Genomic DNA, 15,757 nt, shown 5'->3' with positions numbered 1-15,757 from the left:
GTTTTACATGTCAACCAAGATAATGTTCATTTCTTGTTCCATTAAGACCTAGCATAACTCTGTGGGTGTAAATGATGCCATTCTGCTGATTGCAGTAAAGTTCTACCCAGCTCCAGTGCAGGGGTTTCAGCCCAGAGCTCCCGAAGGCTGACCTGCATATGGGTTTTCTTTGGCATTGTACAAAGCTCTGAGGTGAGTGGTAAGCACGGGGGAGATTCCATGTTGTGGCCCAGCTGGCGTGTGCAGCCACAAATAATAATTAATTGGCTCTTTAAGAAGTCTTGCAAACTCTTTTTTTGGTCTGTCTGTCTTAAGCTCCTTTTAATTAACTTCAGTCATGTCCCAACACATCATCTTGGCTGAATCACAGAGCTCACTGTGCCAGTTTTTTGCATTCCTGAAATACACAGCCCGCCAGTGTTGCGCATGCAGCTGGGAGGCAGCAGCTCCGAGGAAGTTGGGCAGCTCTCCTGGAACTCAGGAATTTTCAGGAACTGGTGTGACATCGGGAGGCTGCACGGACCAGCATCAGCCTCACTGCTTCAAACTCCTGTGCTGCCCAATTACCAGCAGTGTGGCTGTCTTGCACTTTACCCATCGACTCAAGGAGCGGCAATTGTAGCAGGCACCTGTGTACAAGCATCTTTGTTCCTTTAGAAAGCACCTTTATTCAGGTTACAGTGCTTGGGGCATACAGCCTTTTTTTCCACCATTCAAGAGCTTGTTTCTATGTCACACTTCTTATTGCAAAGGGTCAGCTTTCAAGACCATAGGGCATGTTAACAAGATACTCAGGCATACTTAGTTACCAAACAGTGTCTTGTGTGGCAACAGGACAAACTTTGTGTCTCTTCTCTAGAAAGCTTCAAGCCTGGTCTAAGCACCATTTCCTTCTTTAGAGGAATTTGGGTTCAGGAGTGTCTCTATTGCATTTTAACCTGGCTGTGCTCACCTGTGCTGGTGGAAATAATGCCAATTGACTCGAAGCTGAATCAACATTTGGCCCTTGGTCTGTGTGTTTTGAGCTGGAGACTTCTTGATAACTCAGAATCAATTTTAGCACCCCATTTAACAATGTATTTAGTGAATAGAAGGGAGCCCTTACTGTGATCTCTTAGTACTTGTTTTGAGAGCACAGCTTTGATTGATAATGGAATTGTCCAACCAGGGAAAAAAAAGTGTCAGTATTCAGTGGTTAAAAGCTGGAGCTCAGTAAATTTAGGTGAGAAAGAGGGTGAAGCATTGCAATGGTGAGGCTCTTCATGCACTGGAATAAGGTACCACTGTATTCTTCATTCCTAATAATTTTTTAAATCTAGTTTGAAAGTCCCCAAAAGAAATGAGCATATTTAAAACAACAACAAAAGGAATTTATTCGGGGGACTTCTGTGCTCCATGTGGAGGAATAAAGGATTGCAATTTACCTTCTGCCCTTAGTGAGACAGGAGGCAGGGCACTGTAATAGCAGGTTCAGGTGGTGTGCCCAGGCTGCAGGTGAGGAGCCATGCCTTGCCCAGAAGGCTCTTGCTCAGCAGTGCTTGTGTTTCCATGGCAGCTCCAGGAATGACTGCTCAGAGGTTGTTGCTGTGACACAGGCAGCAGTGGCATTGTTGGATTGTTACGGTGGTGAATTTTGAATAGGTGTGAGGAAAACATATACAATAGCTGAGAAAAAGGAAAAAGCGCCTCAGCCTTTTGGGAAAAGGATAGGAAAACCAGGAAGGGTAATTACAAGCAAGCACCAGGCTGGAGCATGGGAGCAACGCTTGGATTGCTGAGGACTGTACAGGAGCTCTGAGGACAGCAGCACATTGCAAATGGTTAAGAGGCAGGAGCAGCATTCAGTAATGAGACAGAGAGTAAAACAAAACTACCGCAGATGAAGAATGCCTCATCATTCATGTGGAGCTCCATCTTTCCTTCTGCATCTGGTGTATGACAGTTCACTGGTGCGCAGACCCTAACCTAGCTGCATCAGCCACTGATATAGTGTGAAAGTTGCTTATGCTGGGGACAAAACTTGTTGGAAGTTGAATAGCAAAATACACTGACAGTGAAAAAGAGAGAGAGAACTTCATGAACTGTTAGGGGGATCACTCAACCTTGTTGCCTGTTCAGGAATTAGGTGTCTGCTGAGATGCAAAGGATTTGAGTCTTTCCAGTTCCAGCCTTAAGGAAAGACCAGGTATGCTACAGTGGGTAAGCTGAGGAATATATTTCCTCTGACATACTTCAGTTCTAACTACCTGGCTGTAAGGATCCCGTTAATCACAGCTTTCCACTGTTTAGGGAGAACACCACGATGGATCTGGATGCTACCAGACCTGAGGCAATGTTCACTCCAGGTGCACAGAAAACTGCAACCTACAGTGGGTTGGACCCCAAAAAAGGCGCAATTCAGAAGGCCAAAAGTGCATGGCTGTAACAAGAGTGATAAAACCCCCTGTCACGGATGTTATGATGGTATTTTTCCTGAAATTCTTCCTCTTGTGCACAGTAAACTCTGGTTTCTAAAGCACTTACTGGGCACCTGTCCCGGAAGAAGTGCTTAGCAAAATTAAAGTGTGTTGTCAGGGTGAGAGGGCCAGACTTGGCCTTGAGCCACTGACAGCCTGTTTAATTGAGGTGCAGGAGGAAAAAAGGAAAACTGAGTCACTAGTGGTTAGAAATGATGAAAACAAGGATCAGGACCTGCTCAGAACGATCCATTGGTAGGTAGCATGCCTTTTTCTCTGACTAGAGGCAAGGTTTCAGTAGATCACTGAGGAGTGTGTTTAAACAAATCATGGTGATGTAATATTTTAAGCTATGAGTTTCTTTCAACAGACCATTTTTGCCTAGGAAAACTGAATCTTCAAGTGTTGATAGTAAGATTCGGTCCTGTGGATCTGTTGTCATGCACAGGTTTCTAAGCAAAAATACTGCTACATGTTTGTAGCAGCTCTTACATTATCCAAATTGCTTTTTCTAAGTGATGCTGCTTTTGCAAGTGAAGGAGTTATTATAGCTCTCTCTCACATCATGTCAAGACCCCCTCTCTCTCACTGGTGAAGAAACAAATCCTTGTACAAAAGTTTGGGATTAATTAACAGGGAATGTAACTAGTGGTAGGGAAAAAGGAAACCAGTTCAGATAGTGGCCCTCAAAACTGTGGTCTGCTGCTGAGGCACTAGTTGCCTTTGGAGAGCTGACAGAGCAGCTACAGGCTTGCTGACCTCTTCCAGCAAGCCTCTTCCATACAATGGTTGCTAGTTTTGCTTCCCTGTATTGCCCATGGCTGTAGCTCCCACAGGGATTCCCCAGCACGGTGTATACACTCTGTGACTCAGTGTGCCAAAGAGGCTGGGGAAGCTCTGCTTTCCAATGTTACTCTGTCTGCTTCCACCTCGGAAGGGTGGTTCTCAGATGTGCTGCATGGTTGTGTACCAGGCATTTTCAGCCTACGCTTCCAGTTCCAGCGGACTTCAAAAGAGGAAGATACTCCCATCAGTGTTTTGCATGATAACGAGTTAGGCAAGCATCATTTTTGGATGCAGTTGATGGAAGACTGGTTGTTGCCAGTGCCAAGTGGGCGTCTTGGTTGAGACTATCAAGTGATGTCTGTTGTATTAAATGCTTTGTTGGATTTCCTGCTTGGAAAGTGGTGCATGTGCCAGACAGAGTTTTCTATTTTGGCACTAAAGCAATCTTGGCACCCAGTGCAAACTGTTTACTTTAAAAGCTTAATTTTAAATATAGTTTTGGAACATACTTGGAAATGTCTGCAAATCAGCAGTAACAGAGAGGAGACTAGAGCATCGTTTCCTTAACTCCTGTGTCCTTTTGAAGTCCCTAAATCTCCTGCTTCTGGCTTGAGTGTGATGTATTCATGCACTGTCTCTTACTGAATTGCACAGTAGCTGAAAGGCAGGTAGGAACTGAGAATATGAAAGAACATAGTGCACAGCAACATCTAAAGTCCTTTTAGTATCATTTAACCCTTTCTTATGATATACCACTGCTGGAAGGAGAACATATTCCATCTTGCTGAGCAGTCAACAGAACTAGCCTGCGTTAGGATCTTGAAGGGCACTCTCCAGTCTGCTGCAAAGGCAGTGGACATGCTGACATGCAGTGCCATGAATTTCCACCTAGCAGCAAGGTTCTTTGGAGTGCCAAGCGTGACGCCAGAATACAGAACACTTCATTCATCAAAGCCATAAGTAAGAAACTCTGTGTTTTTGGTTTTAGAAGTAACTTTTGTACATTTATGACTTTTTCCACATTAAACATCATTTATGGTTTGGAAATTGTTCAGGCAAGAGGCATGTGGTTTCTGCTCCCGAATATCAGCAGCAGTTTTGCTAGGTTCAGTCTCTATTTTATGTTGACATGTTTTTGGCTTTTCATTTATCTTTTGGGTGGACCTCTTTGGAGCTAGCTGCCTCCAGGAGAACCCATAACCTTCTTTCTAAATGAAGACTAAAAGATCTGCTTAAGGTGAAGAAGATGACACTAGTATAGGGAATTCGGGTTCAGAGCCAGACTTCTTTAAAGTACCTGGTGAAGAAATGATGATGTTCCCTCATCAGAGCAATTGCTGGAACAAATTGAGAAACAGAAATTTCACACCTGGACTTTGAGACATGAGTTGATAGGTTTTTCCATAAGCAATGTGAGAAGTTATGGAGTAGCTGTTGAATTTTCAGTTAATTCTATTCGTGCTGAATAAATGGTAAAGGGCTGATGCAAGATCTTGGTTTATGATCTAGGAAATACATCTTACAGATTTTACCAAGATTTCAAGGGCCGCCTCTTGCTGGCCTTTCTCTGCAGAAGTGCCACATTTCAAGTGAGAGTAGATGGAGTCACACAAATATGTTCTGTGTGTATTGAAGTAGAGGAGACTGTATGGGTTGGATGTGCTTTTGTTCCTGCAGCGGTTTGGATTCTAGTGTTAATTCTTTCTTTATCTGACCAGGCAGGACAGGATTTGCCTTTCTAGATTAGAACAACGTTTCTTTCCCATCTAAGTGCTCTGTGAGGGCCCAGTTCTGCTCCATGCTGAGTCCAGTTACTCCACTGACATACCCATGACAAATAAAAGCTGTGGGCTGTCTGAATGCAGTGACACGTACTGCAGATACAAACTTGGGGAGGTGCTAAAAGCTCTCAATCAATGTCTTTGTGTTCTGGGGTTTGTAAGAATGTAAAAACTGCCCTGCTGGGCTCACCCATGGGATGGTTCTGTCCAGGTAAGGGGTTTGTCTCGGGCAGTGAGATGCTATTTAGAGGCAGCTTTCAAGCCTGGCCTCAGTTGGGCTACATGCACTCACGTCTGTCCTGATGAGTGCCTTTGTCCTCTCCCCAGAATCTCTGCTCTGGAGCTCTGTGCTCCACCTACCCCCCAGAACCAGAGACCCCTTTCCTGCCAGGAAACCAGTGCTGTTGCATGGGATTGATGCTGCAGAACTAGCTATGTGGAGGGAATCCTACCATCTTTCTTGAGGTGTGCTGCCAAGAACAAGAGCACTGAATTGAAGTCTTACTTTATTTCCCTGCTCCTGCCTGAATAAGGAATGAATAGACATGTCCCGCTATGTGTTAGGGGAGCTGCTTTTACTCTTTGGCCCTTTGCTTCACAGCCCAGCCACTTTTGGTACTGGGCACCTCTGTCTCTTCTCTGGTGCAATGAACTTTGAAAGTGAAGTTTGCAAAAGTTCCCTCCAGCATCACCCCGTGTAAAGTTGTGTGGAGCACAGCAAATGGTGCCTAGCGCCTCTGGAATTTGGGATAGAAACCTGCTGGGGGTGGAGAGGGAAGGGGAAGGATGGGGGAAGGTGTTGCAGCTATATTTTTACATTGGCTTCCTCTTTAATGTTTGATTGTATTCTTCTACTCCCCGACCATGTCCACCTGCCTGTGGTCCAACCATGGACCATATCCACCTGCGTGTGTTGGGTGAACAGCTCTGCTAAATTTCAAGGAGAGAAAACAAATTATTTGTTTTGTTTCTTTCTCTCACTTGCCTAAACTTCCTGCATGTGCTTACTTGGTGTTCCAGCTGCTGCTGCACGTCTAATATGCCTCTGTTTCTAAACCTGGGTTCTCGTTCCTGGTGCCCTGGGCTAAGGGGCTTGGAGTGTTCATCCCTTGCCTCCCATAGCAGAATAGCCTGTAACAGCAGGGCTTCACCCCCATCCTCCCGGGTCAGGACCACAAGCCTACGCGTGGTGGTGCAAGGTCTCCTAGCTCAGTCTGCAGCCTGATTTGTGATGATTTCCCAATAATGGGAAGAGATGATGAAAGCAAAGAAAGACGCACAGATGGGAAGAGATATCTCAGGGCTGCCAGGGCAGCTGTTCGAGATCTCTGAATCAGATGGAGACAGAACTCCACCACCCTCAGCTTCCCCACCCTCAAACAAGCCATCTCCCCTGTGCAAAGCAAAACCTGCCCCACCCCAGCTGTGCCATTTTAGCTAATGGCCTAGTTAATAAATGGCAAATTCCAAGGGTAATCCTGTCAAAGCTTTCCTGACATCCCCATGGATAATATTAACCACAAAGTGCTCCTCTGCTCATCTGATTAATACCAGAAGAATTCTACTTGATTAGATCATTACTGAGGGGAAATGTAGGAAAGACAAATATTCCGGGGAAAAATCAGACTTTAGACAAGGGGGAAGGTTGCAAGGGTCCATGGTTTGTAGAGTTTGTCACCTGGTGGAGAGGGGAAGGTTTGTGATCATCTTCTGCTCTCCCACAACTCTTGCAATAGAATGCATGTCCCAGCCCTTCTTCTTTGCCTACGACTCATTCATGTCATGTGGATATGAGCAGCTGTAAGCCAGGCAAATGCAGGTGGTTTGGAAGGGTTGGAGGCTTTGAATGTCAAGTCTTAAGGGCAGACACCCGTGTATTTGTTGCCTTGAAAAGTCTGGCAAGGTCCAATTAGTACAGTTTGGGATCTTGGCACACCACTGGGAGTTGACGAAGGAGCAGAGTTTCTATCTCCACTCCACATTACTCCTTCCCTGGAAAAGCCAGGATAGTAGTTTGGAGGCTAGGTGAGAAATACAGTATTTTGGGAAAGATAGTGAGCTGCTGCTGTTTCATCCTTTCCAGATCTGTAGTTTGTAGTTATCTTATACTGGGATAAGAGCTCATGCTTCTCAGGCTGCCTGCAGATTCAGGCAGGCATCACAAGATGCCTTGCACATGGGCTTTTAAGTATCTATCACCCTGCAGGCTTCTAGACATGGTGGTGTGTGCAGGGGCTTTTTTAATGAATGTGAAGATTGTGATACAGAACATGAGCAGTTCTTCATCCCTATCTTCTAATGGCTTTTCACATCTGATGCCACCAAGTTGAGAGCTAGTCCTGGGTCCAGCTCCCTTCTTTGCTCAGTACCAGAACTGGCCTTTTTGTTGTGCTGAATGCTGTTTGTTCTCCTTCCCAGTCAACAGCCAGACCTGTGCACTGAGTATTTTAAAGCCTAGCAATCATGTAACTCGCTGCCAATGTCAGCGTGTGTAAAAACGTCATTACAGACTATGGTGGCTCCTAACATGGAGCAATTCCTTAGGAGAGGGAGTGTTGTGGAACTGTAGGCAACCTGCCTGGGGTGAGAGAGGCAACCGCTGCTGATAACTGATCTTGTGGGAGGAGGGGGAATAATTGATAAAAATAATGAAAGGTCATAATGCAGGGTAATTTGGGCATCAATTCCTGTACAAGAAACTTCTTTAATCCAGTGAAGGACTTTCAGTCCTGATCTGACACATCCACGGGGAATTCCCCTCCAAATATGTTTTATTCCTCTCCTATTTGTGCCTTCCCACACCCCATCCCAGACCACTGATAGCATTTTTAGACATGCTGTGATTAAGCACGGGGAACTGGATCCCGCTGGTAAAGCCAGGCAGCTGGGGAGGTGAGGTTGCTTGCTTTGAAATGTCTTCTCCAGAACCTTCCTGGCTTCAAAATCAGTGTTGGAAATTCACTGGCAGCTGAGCAGGGATTTTCAGTTTCACTGGGCTCTAACTGGGGAAACGAAAATCCCTGAAGAAAAGAAGTGTCCAAGTCTCTCTGAGGCTCCAGGTCATAGCACCTTTTCAGACCATTTCCCATCTGTCCCTTCAGTGGAAGGCACTGGCCTCAGCTGTTTGCTGCTTTTAGCAGCCTGTGCTTTGGAGTGGGCTTCTCAAGTGCAGGTTCACATCATGCTACCCTGGACAAACAAAACCCTTTAACATGCTGAGAGAGCAGACTCTCCAGTCCTGGCATTTCTTTATATTCTAGCCCACAACCATTCCCTTTCTGAGAAACCTAACCACTTTGTCTCCTTTATTCCTTCCCTTTCAGCTCTCTGGACACGTCTACTGCCATGAGATGTCTCAGCCAAGGATTTTGAGCCAAGATAGGAGGGAAATGGTTTAACCAGATGTGTGCCCATGCCTGCGGCACTGAACCTGGAGATGCTGATATTTAAAATGCTTGCCATCTACTCTGCCTCCCAGCAGCAAGGTGAGTAATGGGTGGGACAGCAGCATATCCAGAAAAACACCTTTTTTTCAAGGGGAAGGAGAGGAGGTTATAATTCGACTAAAAATTTGCTCCAGGCTGAAAACTTGGCAAACAAAAGCTTAGCTTAGAAGTGATTTAAAAGGAAAAAACAAAAAATCATAAAATAAATCACGGCAGTCATTTTGGGTGGAGATGAGGGTCCAGAGCTGAAAGATCATTCTTTAGTGGGGGAGGAGAAGGAACGGCTCAAGCCAGAGTTGTATTTGGCTCTTAGCCCTACTATAACTAAGCCTTTCAAAGCCAGGAGAATAAACTGAATAAATGTCCAGTCCCTGGCCTCTTCCTTCACCCATTTGTCAGAGGAAAGCAAGGCCTTATGTACTCTTTAAAGCAGAGTGGATGCAGATATGGTGGCATTAACTGACTTCCTCCTATTGCCACTTTCTAAATACAGACTTCCGTGTATCTTAAATTGTAAAAGCACAGAAAGCTGAGCTTAGGCTCAGCTTGCCGAAGAGGCAAAGAGGGACATCTGTTGCTTTCAGCATTCTGGATCTCCTCAGGCCCTCTCTTGCCCTGTGCTATACCACACCTGCTGCTCAGGGTCTGTGTCCTGTGTCTGCCTTCAGCATTGCACAGTGCCACTCCTTCACAAGCTCAAGAGCTGAGCAAGAGGGTTACTGCTCCTTGCAGCCCTTACGTGGGCCAACTCCTCCGCAGTCCCAGGCTCACAAAGCTAAGGAAGAGGAAGAAGAACTGGCTGGCTGCATAGCAGCAAAGACCACAAACACAGAACATCATACCTCTGGAAGGAAGGCTTTTCCAGACCATTACCTAATGTGCGCAGCACACACTGTTGGCAGCACAGTTGGCACAGGCCTTGAGAAACAAAGACAAGGCCCAGACAGTTACCATGTCTTTTGTCATCTCCAGACTCCTGGGCCCCTCCGGCCTGTCTGCCCTTACATAATTATATTGCAGGCTCCCTTTGTAGTGCCGTCACTCTGTGATATTCCTGATGGCCTAGAGCCTTCATACGTCAAGTTAGGGAGGAAAGTATAATGCTGGCATTTTAGGCAAACCCCTCAGCCTACTGCCTCAATTATCCCATTGGATATGAGGAAAAAGATTTCACAGTGAGAGTGGGTCAAGCACTAGAACAGGTAACCCAGCAAAGTGCATGAAAACTCCATCTTTGGAGATATTCTGACCTCAGTTGGATAAGGCCTAAAGCAACCTGGCATAGCTTTGCTAACTCTCCTTATTGCTATGCACACTTCTAAACCAGCCATCCCCTCAGCTGCCTGATGGAGAGCTTTGGCTGTAGCAGGTATGAAAGAACAAAAGGCAAAATGGATGATCAAAGGCTTGGAAAGGCCCCTTTCTGAAATTTTCCCTCCCCCTACATGGTTAATACATGTTCAGTTCCATCAGCTTAAGTGACATAGGCAGTTGTGGTTTAGATGGGTTGTTGGCTAATTCTGCTTAGAACAGTCCTCCTTTGAAGGGCACCACAGCTTAAACCTCTCTGGCTTTTTTAACAGGCTTCATAGTTTGCTTTCACGTATTTTTGTGTGTTCACAAATCCTCCCTTCAAGCACCTCAAGGCTGTCTGAAGAACTTAGTGCTCTTCAGCAGCAGACAGTGGCAGGCTTTGCTTCATATTAAAGAAATGCACTTTAAATCTGTCCTTTTACGAGGCTTAATGAGGCAGGTAGAACCAGCCAATACAGAAACTTTTAGGATTAGGTCTATTCGTTAAGGAGACTTGGAGAAGCTTTGCTTTGTGCTTCTGGCCCTGTTGTTCTTGCAGTATTAAGAGATCTCTTACCTATACTGGTATACTGCATAACTTGAGATCAGCTTGCCAAAGCACCACCTTTCTCAGTATCTCAGTGGAGTCAACTCTACTGAGATGTCAAGGAAGGGTGTTCAAGAGATCTTGTTAAAGGGAAAAGAGCCTCATCTTTTAGTTTGTTCTTACGTTTCAGTGCTGATGCTTTCATGTATTGTCATTTCTAGGGAAGACTGAAGCCACTGAGCGTGGAATCCAGCCCATCTTCTAGTTCCCCAAGTGCAGAAAAAACAGACTGATCTTCTACAGCTCTTCTCAAGCACTGGCATTTCCAGGGTCCATGTTTTCAGGACACCAGCAGCCCCAGGAAAGCTGCTTTTTAAAAGGTATGTATGTCATCTCTTGTTTAGATTGAAAAAAACTGAAAATGAAGGGAAAAAAGAAATTTAAAATTTACCTTTGACATCAAACCAAATCAAGTGTTTCTTTTCCCTAAACTTCTTTATCCTTGTTCAAAAGAAAATGACACTGTAAAAATGACTTAACAAAATGGGGATGAAGGTAAAGGCAAGGTACTGACGTTGGAGATGAGGTTAAATCCAAACCCAGCAGAAAGAACATGGCAGTAGAAGTTTAACAAGTTCATTTTATGTGCCACTGTGTCATGCTTCCGTTTGTTGCTCAAGAATGTTGCTTCACTGGTTCCTAGGGTGTGAAAAGGCCATGCAGCTGGGAGGATGTGCCCCACAGACCATGCACGAGCCACTGTTGGGCTACCTTTCCATCTGAAAATTGTTGTTTTACTTGTATTACGGTTTTGCTATGGACCAGGAACTGGTCTGGACTTTGTGGTCAGAAGTCTTCTGTAGTATGACAGCTTGCAGAACACTACTGTGTGGCAAAAGGGTAATGAGAGAGCATTCCAACCAAATCAAGGGAAGTTAATATGCATCTGTAGAAAATATTCACAGCGGTCAGGAGGCTTGGAAGATACCCATCTTGTAAGGAGTTCAGGACATTAAGCTAGATGCTCTGTAAAATAATGCAAATCCCTCTCACCTTTGCTGTCTTCAAAGAAAAGAGTCAGGACAAAGGGCTCATAGACTGTGTTGTGTGTACACATATAAAGCAAAGCACAGGAGAGCCTGACAGACGTTGTCAGGAAGGTAGAGCACACTGTGAGTGCGTGACAAGCCCTGGCATCTATACACCTCACCACCGCCATCAGTGGCTTGAAGCCAGGCTAGGTCAGAGTTTACACCAAGGACTGACATTTCTCCCTCCTGCCAGTGTTTGAACACATCCTCAGCTGCTATTACACAATCTGGTGTGAGTGGCACGCTCTGCTCGCCAGAGCCCCGAGACTGGAAGAGCAGGCTCCATCTGTCTGTTGGGCAGGACCGCGATGCACTGTCAGAGACACCAGAGCTGCTTGTGTTCCTTTCCCTCCTCCAGTTCGCACCTGCACCCCCAGCCCTGAAACAAAGGCTCCCACTAAAAGCAAAGAAGTGGCTATAGCAGAAGATTCCCTAGTTGCTGCCCACATGTCAACTGCTGCTGCTGCAGGCTGTGGCTTTTGTGATGACAGCAATGATTCAATTAAATGATTTTTTAATACTTCCTCTTATGGCAGTAAGTCCTTTGTGTGGACACTCTTAAACCAGTTAGAGTGGCCAGGAACCGATCATGTGTAAACTTGCAAAAGGAAAGGAGGCAGAATTCTGCTTCCTTTCTCTTTTTTTTGTCTGTTGCCTCTATCTAGAAGCACAGCCAGGCAGTTCAATGATGCTGCCCAGCTAGTCTTTAGCTCTGCCCCTCTGGGATCAGTCTCCTCCACCACTTGTTCTGCTCTTGGTGAACTCGGAGCCTGCTCCAGAGCACATCTCTGTGAGCTCCAAGGCTGTTTATTGTAACTGCCCCTTCTACCCATTCTAGTCTAAAAGACACTTTGCTGTAAAGGACCACACTTTGCATGTAAAGGACTCAGAAGAGCCAAGATATGACTCCTGTAAAACAGCTGTAAGTCAGACCTTTTTGCACACATATTATTTTCAGTTAATATAGATGGTGTTAACATTAATGCCTTAACCCTTGAGGAAGCTAGCTAATTTCCAGGTCGACATGACCAGGGAGCTGGCTAATTTCCAGTGTTTTGGGGAGAAAGCCAAGAAGTGCAATGCCAGTGTATTTCTGGCTGCTGGTATTCCTGAGTGGAGTACATCCGGGTCTGTGCTTCATCCTGGGCTTCCACCCACTGTCTGCCACCCCACCATGTGCTGCTTGCGCCGTGGGCTAGGTGTCTTTAATGGCAGGGCTACAAGTTACCAAGCTGCAGTTGTGTGTCAAGCAGATGTATGTCAACCATACCGTCAACCAGAATGCCTAGAAAGGGTCAAACTGGCAGCTTATTACCCTAGCCATGCAAGGCTGGTGGCCTAGGAAGGCGCAGCCACCTTGGGCTGGGAGTTTTGTGTGAGATGTAGCAAAAGTGTGAGACCATCACCCTTGCACCCGCCATCGTTACTGAAATGTGGATCTAACCAGGAAAAGGCTGTGGCAAGTGGACAGGAGAGGAAAAGGGAGGGGGGTTCAGCCACCACAGCCCAGAGAAAGAAAACCCTGCGTTCGTGCTTGCGTCAGTAGCCTGTCTGTGTGCTGACCCCAGGCTCACCTGAGCCTTGGCAAAGCTCCCCTTTGTTCTGTGTTGGCGTTCAGAATCCGGAGTTATCCCACAGCCACTTTGTGACCTGTTCCACCCAGACAGCCTGCCCATGATTGCTTCATAAAGCAAGACCCAGGAATCAAAAGCAGGGCATGTTTCCTGAGCAGAGATGGAAAACAGCTGTGCTGGAAAAAAGGAGGGGTTTGCTGGCTGAGCAGTGGAAAATACAGATCAAGGCCTGGTTGTGCAATCTTCCCTGGCTGGCCTTTGGCTGCTATTGTGGCAAGGGGACCAGCTGGAGTTGGCAGGAGGCTGCTGCCAGGCAATGGGGGTAGCAAGAGCCTCTGGTGGCAAGGCTAGAAACCCAGAGCTTAGTTCTGCACGTTTTACAGATGCCTGGGAGGCTGATAAGGGCCATCTGGTGATGCTGCCCTCTCCTCTGTCCTGCGATCAGATCTGTCTGGCCAGTCCCAGGTGGTGTTTGAATGGCCAGGCCTGTTAGTGTAAAGGCACACAGATCTGTAGGGCTACAGAGAAGCAGCATCTGCCCAGCTGTGGAGCTCAGTTCCTGCCTAGTGCTCGTAAAGTGCTCACTGTGCAGCCACAGCCAGGGGATGTGGTTGTGTAGTCTGACCAGGTTCCTGCCTCTGAACCCTCAGTAGGTGCACACCAAACAACTAGACAATGCACACACATGCTGTGCAGGGAGGCTGACCAGAAAACCTTAGACCTAGCATCTGCTCTGCCACCACTGTCCTCTGGAATCAAGGAAAGGCCGTGTCATGTCTTTACTAGTGCTGCTTGTTTCAAGTCATGCTTCTGGAATTGTTCTTGATTTTTATCAAATTAAAAATCTCTAACCAATAGTAACTGAACAGGCTGAGTCTGAATCCAGAGGCTGCAGGATTCTGTCTGATTTTAAAACATTAATTATTGTGTAGAAGAAGGAGAGGATGAACAAGAACAGAGATGAAGAATTAGGCCTTTGCTTCAGAGCCCAGTTATCAAAAAAATGACTCTGTCCTGCTGAGAGAGCCCTGCAACATCTCTCTTACTGCTCTCTGTAACTGAGCAAGAAACTAAGGTAAGGAGCAAAACGGTGAGAAAGCAGAAGGCAAAGCAAGTAGGCAGGGCCATCAGTCACCTCCTAGGCTGATACATACCAGCTACACTGGCCTCTCTTCTTAGCACCTGGAACAGAAGAAGACAATACGATGAATGTTTTTCACTCTATAGTATTGGAGCTATGGATGCACTGCAATTGCAGGGAGATCGTGCTTTCCTACAGCTGGCTCAACCTACGAGCTGAAACATATGGATTCAGAGCTTGCTCTGCAGCGGCTCCCAATAGTGTTTATCACTAAGACAGCACAAAACTGCAGAAGAAAAAAACCCAACAAAAACCCAAACCAAACTGACTGCTGCTACAGAGCCCATGAAAGAAGGAAGATGTGGTGTGGTGACCTCTAGGATAGGAGGGAACTGCAGAACTGAGGCAAGAGCAGTGCCCACAGCGGTTGTAGAGGGAGGCAATTTTGGTCCAAATAGCAAACTTTGGAGTATTTCTGGCCCTATATGCCAAGTTTCGTAATCTAGGTACCTCAAGGTGAGGGGCAGGATGGGTGTTGGCTTTGGATGCTGGAAGAACACAGTCTTAATGAGATGAACACTGAGAAACAGCTGGATTCTCAATGTACAGCTTATGCGAGGCTGCCACTGCACAAGAAAAGAACAAGACAAAGAACAATGAGTTTTGCTGAGGTAAAGGCACCAGCTTTAGCTATTAACAGTTTAAGCCAGGGCACACTAAACTTGGTACACAGTAGGCTTTGCACAAGTGCACACAAAGGCAATGTGTTTAAACCTGGGCAACTTTGTAGTGCATCCAGACAAACAAAACCCAGATAGATACACAAAATTGATAGTTGGTAACAGCTTCTGCATTCTTAGGGCTGTTGAAACTTCAGCATTACTTGCAGATAAAACCTCCAGTCCTTCAAAGTTTATTTTCAATACAAAACTGGATGAAGGCATATTTTAGAAGTAGCTTGCAAAGTGAGGTGCTCGTCTTTTGGCTTTTACTGAGCTGAAATTATTCTTCTTTAAAAAACCTGTCCTTCCCTTGTAACTTCTTAATGTGATATCAGTCATCAGAGTTCTCATGAAACAAACATTCTGCATCTCTATCTACTCAGCAAATGAGACCTCAACAGTGCCTGAAACAAAATTTCATTAAAAAAAAATTACAAGTTTTGTTCTAATAGAAAAGCCCCAGTTTTGATGAAATTATATTTCCTGCAGAAAAGCTAAAACCCAAACCTATCATTCAAAGGTTTGACCCGATGTCTGTCTGCTCTTGAAGAGAGAGAAGGGTAGTGGAGAGAAAGTAAGTGTGGGTTTGGGAGGAAAGAAGTCCTACCAATAAATGGGGCAATGAAAGCAGAGGGAAGAAAGTACAAATTCCCAGGCATTCCAGACATATCTGGTATCCTTTACATCCTGTGTTCTGTGCTTCAGTTGTACATATTTCAGTGTTCCACCGCAGAGGCAGCTGCGTTTCAGTTGTGAATTATTATATGAAGAGTTTTGTATAGCTGTCACAGGATCTTTTGAGGTGAAAAGGAGCTGACCACAGCAAATAAAGTAAAATAGAACATGCAATCTATTAACTATGCTGGAAACCACTTATGCCACAGAGAAATGGGTGCCAGGAAGCAAAAACTTCCAGAAGAAATTAGAAATAAAGGAAAGAAAAAGGTAAAGACAAGTTGCTGGTAGCTGGGGAAAGAGAA

The sequence above is a fragment of the Strigops habroptila genome, chromosome 11 (genome assembly GCF_004027225.2).
Source record: "Strigops habroptila isolate Jane chromosome 11, bStrHab1.2.pri, whole genome shotgun sequence".
NCBI lineage: Eukaryota > Metazoa > Chordata > Aves > Psittaciformes > Psittacidae > Strigops > Strigops habroptila.
The sequence above is the reverse complement of the archived record's forward strand: the minus strand, read 5'-3'. Positions refer to the sequence as shown.